The 12207-nt window shown below is 47.5% G+C and overlaps 1 long non-coding RNA gene across 1 annotated transcript in view; it reads right to left on the reverse strand.

Moving 5' to 3' along the window:
* LOC308059107 overlaps positions 1–11261 on the reverse strand; it is a 31381-nt gene extending 20120 nt beyond the window's left edge. The window contains exon 1 of the long non-coding RNA XR_013926135.1: positions 406–11261. This is a non-coding gene — a long non-coding RNA (uncharacterized lncRNA). The remainder of the gene's footprint in view (positions 1–405) is intronic.
* Positions 11262–12207: the final 946 nt, after the last annotated feature.

The raw sequence follows: 12207 nt of genomic DNA on the forward strand, positions 1-12207 counted from the left end.
ACAAGAGGGGTGTGCAGAAGAGCCTTTGGAAAGCTGCTTCTAATTGCTTAGGTTGTGCACCAAATTAAAAATCATCTCATTCAACAATTCTCTGGCATAGATTTGTTTGCTCCCACTGCCAGATGCAACTTAGTGGCACCTGCTCACCTTCTGATTCAGAAGTGAGCTGGCAACACCTGTTCTGATTTAATTTGATGAAGGTAAATCACTGCACGTCCCCTAGCAGCAAGGATCCATTATCGGTAACTACATTATCTACAGCGTACTAAACATTTGCTCTGAACATGCTTACAGGAAGATAAGCAAAATAACAGGAAGCATCTCAGTAAGCAGTTGCCAATCTAAATTTTTCCCTTTCTAGGAGCACCTAGCTGTGTGGGCAGGAGGGAGGGAAAGTGAGTTTACCATCAGGCTTTTGAAAACTGTAGATGAATACAGTTAATAAATCTGCATTAATGGATGAGGACTTGTAGCTCCACTCAAGAGGACATCTGCAGGAGGTGGAGGACATATTTTGGGCTGCAAGAAAAAAACAGTATGCTGAACAGTTGTCGCTGTGAGAGAGAGAGCTGGTGCGGTGTGTGAAGGTGGGATATCCATCCAGAACTGCGTAAGTGGGAAGAGGAGGTGGCTCCTTCGGGCTGCAGGGCACACAGCCACATGGCTCGCTGCTTGTGCATCAGTGGGCTGTAGGACCATTGTGATCTCCCAGCTGCTGCTAAGCTTCTCACTGGGATTTGAAGAATTCAAAAGAAATGTCACGACAGGAATAAAACCTGATTTTGGCAGTGTAGGAAAATAGACCCAAAAGGTCCTCCGAAGGGAAATGCAAATGGCTTGTGAAGACGACAGGCAGAGCATTAGAACAGATTTTGTTCTTGTGTCTCCCAAAGTCTGCAGCAATGCACAGCTAAGGCATCGGCAGCAGTGAGGCTTGCCTTCCGTAAGCCAGCCCTTCCCAAGCAGTAACTCTGTGCTGCCGCTTTCCCCCCTTCCTCACACCGCCCAGCCCCAGCAATGCCCAAGTCCCTTTCAGAGCCAAGTACATCACCGTTCCCACTCTTCACCCGTTCACCAGCAAACCCTGTCTCATATTCTGCCTCCATCCCCATCCCCAAACCAGACAATAGAACTAAAAAGTAGGGAGCGGAGGTGTTTGCTCAGAGGCACATCTCCCTCAGGGGCTCAGTGGCCATCCACAGGCATGCTGTGCTGCCAGCCCTTAACAGTCCCTAGACCTTAATTTCACTCCTCTTCCTACAGCAGCCTCAAAGACCTTCATCTGCATGAGCACATGCCAGGAGGCAGTGCCATTTTGCTTGCTGTTCACTACTTCCCATTTGACTCAGCTACCACCTTCTTCTTCCTCTTTTTTTTTTTTTTTTTTTCTTTACAGCTCAGTTTTGCAAAGCTCAACAGTGAAACTGTAACCAAATGCAGTTCACAGAAGGGGAGAGCTACCTCAGAGGCATTAAGAAAGAGCAAAAGCTTGCATCAGCTTTTGCGCAGGCACAGCAGCTGACATATGGCACAATGCAACTAGCAACCAAACCCAGAGCTATTTGGCAGTGACCTACACATCTGCTGGAGTAAGAACCAGGGCCTCAGGGCACAGCTGAAGCCCAGCTAGTCTGAATGAGAAATGGCAACTTCCCCATTCTTTCTTACGGTGCATCCATCTGTGGCGCAGCTAATATCAGGAATGGGGCCATACCTATTATAACATCCTATGTTATAAATCATTAGTCTAAAATTACATGGTGGGGTTCCCTGCCTAATACTGGATTAAATTTACTTTGTATTCAAGTGAAGAAATTTATTTTATTTTATTAATATTTTCCCCTAACTAGTAGACTAAAGATTCATTCTGGGATCCCACAAAAGCCAAACCCAAACACTTCTATTCTACATTTCTAGCAAGAAACATTGCTTAAACAAAAACTTCCCCCTAAGCAACACCAGGTGATACAGTGGGTTTGGGAACTGGGGAGTTAAAACCCAATTTTTTGTTGTAAAGGAATGAGGATCAGGATTTAGCAGTGGCCTGAAGGTGCAGAGTTAAAGAGGGGAAAATCAAGGTAATGAATCTGGGGAGCATGGAAAGGGGAATATGAATAAGGAACATGGTTTTTGCCACAATGAATTTAAGTGAGTGGCAATGGTATCTGGAAAGGCAGACACTAGGGAAGCAGGCAGAGACGGGAAGGTAATTTGAAATGCATTGCCATAGAGATCTGAGATGTACTGATGCGGGGATAACACGAAGTGGATGTGAGAGAAGGGCTGTTGCAATACCAACGGGAAGCAAGAGGTGAGGACTGCCACAGGAGATGAGGCAGAGTGGAGATGATGGGCATATGCTGGGAAAAGGCTGAAGGAGGACAGAGATTTGAGAAGGAAAAGGTATCTCCAGTATTGAAAGCAGTAAAAAAGTTCAAGGATGAAATAACCAAAGCAGGCTAACCTCAGAGCATGTTTATATAAAGGGAGCTCCTTGGTGCCTTGCTAGTATCATCAGGAGATGTAATTCAGTCCCAAGCTTTCCATCACGAAAGGGCTGAAAGTGTAACGTATATTTCCCAATTATCACTTCTGATTGAACTACAAGTAACACTTCCCTCCCCTGCTGAACGAAGCTGCAAACATTAGTCAGGGTGTTACTCCATTCTCTGAAATGGTAGTTCTCTTTCTCATGCAGTTCTGAGAGTTGAGGTTGTGGGTGAGGATTAAGGGGCAGGCCAACATGGGGGACTCTGTTGTGGGTGTTTGCTACAGGCCACCTGATGGAAGAGCAAGTCAATGAGACCTTCTACAGAGCTGGAAGTAGCCTCATCATCACGGGCCCTGGTTCTTGGGGCAGACTTCAACCCCCCTGATGTCTGCTGGAAAGCCAGCACCGCCAGGCACACACAGCCCAGGAGGTTCCTGCAGAGCGTCCCATGCTGACGGTGAGCGCGGGGGCTGGGCGAGGCGAGGGGACAGCGCGGGGGGCTGGGGCCTGGCTGCAGGCAGAGCTCAGGGGCTGCCACCAGCGGCGCAGGGCCTGGCTGGGGGCTGGAGCTCGCGGGGTTCCCAGGGGCACTGCTGGGTCCCTCCTGCTCGGCCGATCCACCGCTGGCCTGGGGGAGGGGACGGGGCCCCCAGCACGGGGGCTGGTGGCACAGGCTGGGGGGAGCGGCCGGTGGCCCAAGGGGTGCCGGGGGGTGCCAGCTGCCCGCGGGCCAGCAGTGTGTCCTGGGGGCCGAGGGGCCCGTGGGACCCTGGGGGGCACGAGGAGGAGCGTGGCCGGCAGGGCAAGGGAGGGGACCCTGCCCCTCTGCTCTGCCCTGGGGAGGGCACGTCTGGGGTGCTGGGCCCAGTGCTGGGCTCCCCAGTTCAGGGGAGACAGGGAACTACTGGGGAGGGTCCAGCAGAGGCTGTGAAGATGACGAGGGGCTGGAGCGTCTCCCTGACGGGGACAGGCTGAGGGAGCTGGGGCTGCTCGGCCTGGAGAGGAGAAGGCTGAGAGGGGACCTTACCAGTGTCTACAGACACCTTAAGGGTGGGTGCCAAGAGGACGGGGCCGGGCTCCTGTCTGCGGTGCCCAGGGACAGGACACGGGGCGATGGGCACACACTGCAGCACAGGGGGTTCCTTCTGAATATGAGGAAGAACTTCTTTACCTTGAGGGTGACGGAGCCCTGGGACAGGCTGCCCAGGGAGGCTGTGGGGTCTCCTTCTCTGGAGACATTCAACCCACCTGGATGTGATCCCGTGCAACCTGCTCTGGGAGACCCTGCTCTAGCAGGGGTTGGACTGGGTGGTCTCCAGAGGTCCCTTCTGACCCCATCCATTCTGCAGTTCTGTGACTGGCTTGTGGTTTCTGCAGGGTGGTTTGGGTTACATTTTATTTTCTCTTCATATAGAAAAAAAGTCTGTGAGCTTTGGCAGCATGACTTGAGTAGGTTCCTCTTTTCTCTAAAGGACTTGCACTATTTCCCTGAGCCATAAACCCGGTTCACACTGGGAACACATGCTAATGCAAAGCAGGATGAGACAGAGGCTGAGAACTCCCCTGCGATGGGGCGGCAACGACACAAGGGCAGGGAGCCGCCAGGAACTTCACAGGGTAAGTCCTAGAAGCAGAGTGAGGTAAGAGGAGTTGCTACTTCCAATAGTGTGAAGTCACTTGAAAGACGCAGACATTTCCAAAATTGGGAACAATGTGTTCCTGGAGGTGAACGACTCACAGCAGACAGGAAGAAGCGAGTAATTTCCTTTGGGAGGTATTTTCAGTGAAATTGGCCCAACTTCATAAAACCCAGGATGCTATGTTTTTTCCTGCAACAAATCCCCATCACACCAAATCAGTCAGACCTACAACCAAGTAAGAAGACTGCTAGGAGAAATATCCTGTGCTGGGAAGGCAGCTCCTAGGCCCCAAAGGCAGCAGGAGAGTATAACTTAGTTGTGAACTCAGCCAATACATTAGATTTTTTGGGCTAGTTCAGGAAGACCCAAGTCAGCTTTCAGGAATTTCTGGCTATAAGCCCTGCTATTCGGAAGTCAGCAGGAAGAAAATAAAACTAAGAGTCTGCCATGTGATGAAAAAGGAACACCCAGAGCACTAATAGGTAAATCCCACTGCTCACCATGCAAATCCCAGCTCTGAAATGTGAAAGTTCACAGCCACTTCAGAACATCGTGTAGAAAATCCCTAGAGTACTCCAAGGAAGGTGCGTGCATCACCAGCTCTCTCACACACACACATGCACAAACATGCACACTAGCATGGGTTTGCACATGTAGACACTTCTGCTTCTTGGAACCCAAACAGGTACGAATGGTAGCAAACCCTAAATCCTTCACTGCAGAAGGGTGTCCCTGTGGAATGTTGAGCTATAGCACCTTCGGTGAAGTGCTGGTTGGACACCGAGACGTGAATCACGTCATCTACTGCAGAGGGCCTTAGGGAGGAACCCCTTAGGCAGGAGAGCAGAGTCACTGCTTTTATCAATAATGCCAAACTCAGAGAGGACAGAGGATTTTCCCATCCTTCTCAGAGATGCATGAAGGTGAGCAACCACCAGTACCATTTCACAGAGGCTGACATGCTCACAAATGTTGCCACATAGGCGATCATTTGTGTACCTGGATGTAAGAGGCAAGTCTAACTCACTAGGTAGGTTGTGTGCTTTTCACATGCACCAGGCTTTCCCTTACGAGGCTGTAAAAACAAGCAAGGTGCCAAGTCCTCAACACCACCCCAATGCTCTCAGAGATTACAAGGGGGGGGACATGTATTTCCATTTAATTGCAGTCTGTTTCCTTCAGTGATGCTGGGACGCCGGGTAAAAGACTTTTGTGCTGACCACCTTCTCCAAAACACTTGAGAGACCCTGGAAAAGCTGCAATGAAAGTGTCTCTTTGAAGGCTATGATATCCCATATTACAAATACATAATTTTATAGTAACTACATATATTACATAATACAAGTCACTTCTACATCAGGTAAAGAAAGCTAGTCCCATTATCAAGTGCAGGAATCTGATTCAATTTTTTACAACACAATGCTCTCTGGAGTGAGCAAATTCAGTTTGGCTTTCCACAGAATACAATTATAGGCTTCAAGCAGAAGAGTCTGATGAAGGATTCAACGGTATGTCTTTGTAAATTATACTCTGGGGTTTGCATTTCTCTCCTTATTTGATAGGGTAAGGGTAAAGAGGCAATTGCACAGAGTGGGACTCAGAAAAAACATTTCAGTAAAAAAATGCAATCCAAAAAAAAGTTCTATATGATTCAGAGAGCAGGCATGTTGAGAGCAGGAAGTTGAACAGCGGCAGGCAAAATAGCCAGGAGAATTAAGGAACTGCAACAGAATGAGGGAACCGTCTAGCTATCTTTTGTGGGCTCCAGTTAGCCGGGTGCAATGCACTCTGGAGATGAGAGTGCACGTGTCTGTTTCCTTATGACTATATTTGATTCTGCAGCTGATAGAAAAGAGAAGCACCCACCAAGAGGCTGGGCCACCACGCTGGCTGCCACCATTTGCAATATTAATATATCTATAAAGAGGAGTCCACTCATTCAACATAACCATCTTTTTCTTGATTAGTTCAGTCACTAACCAGGATTTTCTCACTGGTTTTGTGTCTTTCAATCATGCTCACCCTTCTCTGCCCTGGCCTGATCTGGCTGTGTTTGGAGAACAAACATCTCTAAATCGTTTTTGCATTTGTACTGTGAAGCCTAACAAGCATCTTCATTAAAAATCTAAGACATCATTAAGGTACTGTTTCTCATATTGTCAGTTGTAATGGGGAACACAGAATGTATGCTACGTTACTAAGTTTTTCATTTGATTTCCCTACAGAAGGCAGGAGCGGATAGGGAAGCAAGCAAAGCAATAAACAGGTGTGCTTTTTTTGTGGTTTTGTTTTTCGTTTTTTTCATAGCTCTGTGGTCTTCAGCCACCTGCTTCATGCATCTAGTGATATGTGTTCCCTCCAGCCTCCTGATACCCAACACTCTAGAAATGATGGCCACATCATTCAAATGGTCTATTTTATTCTCTAACCATAATTTATCATTTCATCAGATGCGACCCTCGGCTAGATATGTCTCAACCTTTACACTGCACATGCCCAGCCTTTATCAATGCTATTCTAAAGGGCAGGCATATTCGATTTAATAGTCTTTTTTCTTTTCCCTTCATTTTTCTGTCTTTTGTGACTTAAACAATCAATCTTATCTCTTTTCTCCCATTTTTTACTCGAGAACTTCTATTTTTACTCTCGTTCCTGCCTGTGTCTCCTTTGTCTCTAACAACCTGTCAGGAAATAGCATTTTCTGTGTTGACACAACTCTTTCCCTTCCGACGGCAGACCAGAGGCACTGGTGTAACTTGGCTGTGCCCTGGAGTCAGGGGAAGGGGTTATTGCCTCTGGGGTGGTGACTTGGAAACAGATAAACTGCTCAGAGGAACAGGGACCACTGTGCTTGCACCGTCACTTTGGGATGCTCTCCCAAATCCCAGCTACCTCATCCTCAAAACCACCCCTGCGTTTGGGTGTCTATCAGCTGGTTAGGATGGCACCGTATGATGATAGATTAGGATGGCTCCTCCAGCATGGCAGCAACACCTCCCCCTCTGACACTTGATTGCACACACACAAATTCAATTTCTCTCACAAATGCCCTTGTGAGCAGGGAACTGTTGCTGCTGGTCATGAGATGCAGGATCCCAAAGTAATTCCCCAGTTTAAAGCCCATCATGATACAAGTGGTAGAGACCAGCTGAGGTCCTTGCAGCTTGCTGGAAATGTGACTAAGCTCACCCCTAACCCCACCTCCCCTCTCCTCTCTGGCTGTACACACAAAATGGCCAGGAGAGAACCCCCGAGGCTCTGGATGCCGAGTGGTGCTTCCCACGCTGGTCACCTTCACTCTGCGGCACAGCGAGCCAGCACGGCGCTGAGTGATGGAGAGCTGTTGCATTCATGTGTGTACCAAAGACACCGCTCAGACGAAGAGCTAAGAAATATGATTTCTCCCTCCCTCTTCTGTTTGTACTTTCTCCTCTTAACAAAAAAGGGTCATTTCTGCAGCCAATAGGGATTTTATTGTGGAGCTCATCAGTCACAATATGACTCATAAACACAAAATGCCAGCACAGATCTGTCAAGTCTCTTCCTTGCCACACGACACATACCTCTCTGCTCCCTCCCCACCAGTCCCCTGCCCTTTCCGCTCTCCTGTGTCTCCAGGCCAGCAAGACGCTCACTGCCAGCGCCATGCCAAAGCACTCCTCCAGCTGTGGCTTCCCTCTGCACCAGCTTTGCCTGGCATCACCCTGCCTCTCCTGCCACCCCTCCGGAGAGGGTATTAGCATGGGGTCACACCACGCAGCACACGCTGCTGGAGGCAGGGAGGGGGAGCACATCATCCAGGAGGACTCACCAGGCTGCACCTCATCCTTCTGGGTAGCAAAAGATGTGTCAGGCCTCCTGTGATTTAAATCTGCCTGGAGTATTCCAGATCCCAAAATGAAAACCCAGGGCAAGAACTGGTGGTGTCAGTAAAGCTGCCCCCTCACCCCAGGGGTTAGTCTATAGGGCAAAGAAGGGGGCTGTGCTACCCCACACAGGGTAACACATGCACTCTGTGCCAGGGAATCACCAGACATCCCAGCAATGCCTGGCGAGTGCCAGGTCTTCAAGAACACGAATAGCTTGTGCGGTGCTTCAGGGGAGGGTGTTTCAGCAGAAACTCTTGTATGGCTCCATAATGTATTATTGAACTTTAATGCTGTTTGGGCACTGGTTGTTCCCAGGAGTGGGTGCAGCTTGGCTTGGATGGCAATAGGGAAAGCCCTTTCCTTCACTAGCCTCTGCTCTGCTCACATCACAGACCACGGCGGGGGATGCGGGGCTGCAAGAGGGGGACCAAGACCTTGCTGGGCTGCTGTGCCACTGCACTGCTTGTGTCTGCCCACACCTGGGATCGAGCAGCAGCAGCAAGAAGCCTCTCCCCATACATGCACAGGTGCTGTAGCAGGAGACAAGGGGTAAATAAGGTGCCTGAAGCTCTCACTGTTCAAGCCTTTTTACCACTTCCTCTTCTCTTCCCCAGGTAACCCTATGCCTGATTTATGCAGAACTAGGAAAGCACAGAAGTCAAATCACAAAAGTACAGGCAGGTTTTATTCAGAGGATATTCTGGATCTTTAGAACCCCCTGGTTTATGTTAAAACCCCTGTGCTCTCTCACTGTCCACCTTCCTAGATGAAATTTCACAAAGTTTCAATATACTTCCAAACTATTTTTTTTTCCCTGTAAGTGCCTGTTCTGCTGAGGTCCTGTGACTTGCACAGCAAGCACTTTTAAATCCCTGACCATGGCGACTCCAAGCCCATGTGGGATCCTCTATCAAACCTATGTACTGAAAATCTGGAAGGAGCAAACAGAGCCGGTGTGCAGCCCCCTGAACCCACTCCTGCACTGTGCCATTTTACGTAGAAGAGGTGTGTGCTAAGGAGAGGGGGTGTCAGGTAATACAGAACTGGTTACACAGCAGGTGAGCAGCAGAACACTCCCCTGATGATGAGGAGATCCACAATAAGGAAAGGTCACTCACTTCTGAAGGGGACAAGTAAAGCTGCCTGAACAATCCAAGTGTAGCTTGGGAAGCTTCTCAGAAGTCCCACATTTCAATCATCTCAGACCCTTAGCAAGTCTAAGTTAAAGATGTTAAATACCTTAAAAACCAGGACTAAGATACCTCCAAAAATACATTTCTATCACATTCTCCCTAAGGCAAGACATTACTGACAAGAGATTTCACATGAAAAAAATCAAGTTCCACTTTCCTGTTCCACTCCCATTCAGTTCAGACTCAATGCAAACAGCTCCTCTTCCTCCAGGAGTATCTGAACTCAAAGAGCTCCTTTGTCTCACCACAGGCTTTGGGTAAGGATCCCACCCTTGCCAACTTCAAACGCTTCTGTTTACAACTTCCAGCACTAGAAGGTGGTCTCCATGTTTAGGTCTAACAAGCCTATCTTTTTCTGTAAAAGTAAAGAAATGTAGCCACCATTGGGTTAAGGCTGTGACTCTGCAAATAAATTCCTGTAGCTAAATCTGTCTGCATTCCCAAACCATCCATAAAGTGATGGCCTAAACACTGAATGCAAAAGTTGCCAAGAAAGCACATCTCTCTTACTCTTATTTGGACCTCCATGTGTACATCAGTAGAAGATTAGCTTATACATCGTACATCATGTTTCACTTTTTTCACACACATTAAAAAAAAAAAAAAAACAAAATGCACTGTTTAAATATTTTCTTAACTGTTTAAGGGGATTTCTTTTTATAGTGCAGATAATTAAGTAGTGAAGATGTAGTGAACTCTTTGATACAGAGAGAATAAAAGATTTCAGGAATTTAAAAAAAAAAAATATAACCCAAACCCTATCTGAATTGACTACTGTACACTTTGAAGTATAAGGCTGATATTTTACCCCCATTCCTACAAAGTCTTCCAGTTAATGGCTGTGCATATTTATATCACTTAAATTACTTTCATTCTCTCATATTGTTCTATGAACATAAGAGAAATTAAAGGAGGGGGATTAAAAACTTATGAAAATAAGACAGAGTTGAAGTTTGTTCCCTAGTCCATGTAAAGAGTCCAGGCACACATTTTGCCAGGTTATAGTGCACTGTATTTCTTCCTATTTCAATAACAATAAAAAAGTGATTTGATGAAAAAAGAGAATTTTCCTGCAGCTTCTTTCTAACTTTCTGTGTAGCCTAATCACTTTTTTTTTATTGTAATATAAAAGGGATTTGGACTGTACAGAAACATAATGAGAGACAAAATACCAGAGTGTGGTATCTGCAGAGCCATCAGGTACCTGTTATAGCCATCAACTCAACAAATCACTTAAATGTGCCTATTCTTAGCACTGGCTGAAGCCCTATGGGGCTTAAGCACGTGCTTAATGGTTTGCTGCATTAAAACTGAGACTAAGTAGTAATGACTGTATTTTAATTTGGTTTCTTGCTGCTACCATTGATAAATATACTTGTCACTGCCTCTAGTAACAGTGTGTGCTGCACTGTGGCCTTAAAAGTTACTCCACACGTAGAAATCCCACTGAAGTGCATTAGTAAGTGCTTCTTAAAGGGAGCTAAATAAATATCCTTGTTCTTGTTAGCTTCAATGACATTGCTTGCTTGCATTTTCAGCTGTAATTTTGCTAACTTCTTCCCACATCCTTGGGATGCTGTGGGGGTCCCAAGAGCCAGCTAGGACATTACAGGAAGGTGGTGGCTGTGTTCACCAGGCTGGAACACAAGGGTGGCCATCAAAGGAAAGGTGGGAGCAGGACACTGAGACAAAAGGATGGAGGGAGTAGCTGGGAGGAGAGGAAAGTCTGGGAAACAGTTGTGTGAAGTGCACACAGAACCAGTAATACAGGCTTAACTTCCCAAGCCACAAAGCTCAAGAGGGTTTGACAGGTAAAGCAGGTTTTATAACCAGTCCTGAAGGCAGGTCATCATGTGAAACAAGACAAAAGCTCTTCAGAGATGTTTTATTTCCTAACCTCCTTCCCTCTCATCCATATATCCACAGACCAGATATTTTGCGAGATAACTATTTTTTCAGGTAGGGGTAGATCCAGACCTCTCGCTGCGCCAGCATTTTGCAAGCTGCCAGGTCAAGTGTGTGCACCCGCCACTCTCCCCCTCCTTTCCAACACCCCACCCCCCCCCCCCCACCCCCCCCACCCCCCCGGCTCCCTGTTTCAGCTGGGGCTGCATCCGCTTCCGAAGGAAGGAGGCATATTTCATGTCTCCAGGAAACAGGAGACTATCATTGCTCTGGTTCTTTCCAAAAATTCAGATAATTGATTAATGAACTTTTCCTCTCTGCTCATTTGCAGCAGCAGGAGGAGATGGAGGTAATTATGGTACTCATAACTGAAGGTTCAGTACTGTGTGGTTACAACGACCAAAAAGCTTGAAGGGGAATGCACACGACATGAGGTTTCTAAGAGTTTTTTGAACCTCAAGAATGAAAGGGGTATCAGCAACAAGTCCCAGCAAGCTGTGCTGTTTTGGTCTTCCCCTTTCCACACCTTGCCTGACAGGGCAGAAGCTGCGGAAATGGACGCACCAGATAATCCCGGCCATCGCAGCTCAGGCTACCTGAAAACTCAGGTTCAGAGACATTTGTGTATCACCACATATGTAATCACATCTGCTGCAGCACACGCTTAATCTATTTGTTACCCACCGCACAGCGAAGGTTGGAAGCAGACAAAACACTTCCAAGCGCACTGTTTGCAATGTCAGGCTCACAGTGAGTTCATCTGCACAAAAGCAAGCTCCGTTGTCTTCGGGGAAGGGACTTCAGAGCTATAATTTAGCTATAATAGGATCCACATTTTTTCCTACTGATCCCAAGCCACTGTTTTACATACACGTGAGCGCCTCTTATCAAACCTGCCTCCCTCCCCTCTTCTTTACAAAGAAAACAAAGCCCCGCACAGAGTCATAGTCTCTGAAGAGCCAGCAAATTATAGATCTCGCGCCTTCAAGGGGCTGCAGACAAACAGCTCACTCCTCCAACAGCCACAGAAACCCACTAACACGGCAGAAACTGGGGTTTCACTCGATGCCTCTGGGAGAACGGGTACCTGAGCCCAAGGGGGGTACCCA

This window comes from Falco punctatus, assembly GCF_963210335.1.
Source record: "Falco punctatus genome assembly, chromosome: 2".
NCBI classification, from domain to species: domain Eukaryota; kingdom Metazoa; phylum Chordata; class Aves; order Falconiformes; family Falconidae; genus Falco; species Falco punctatus.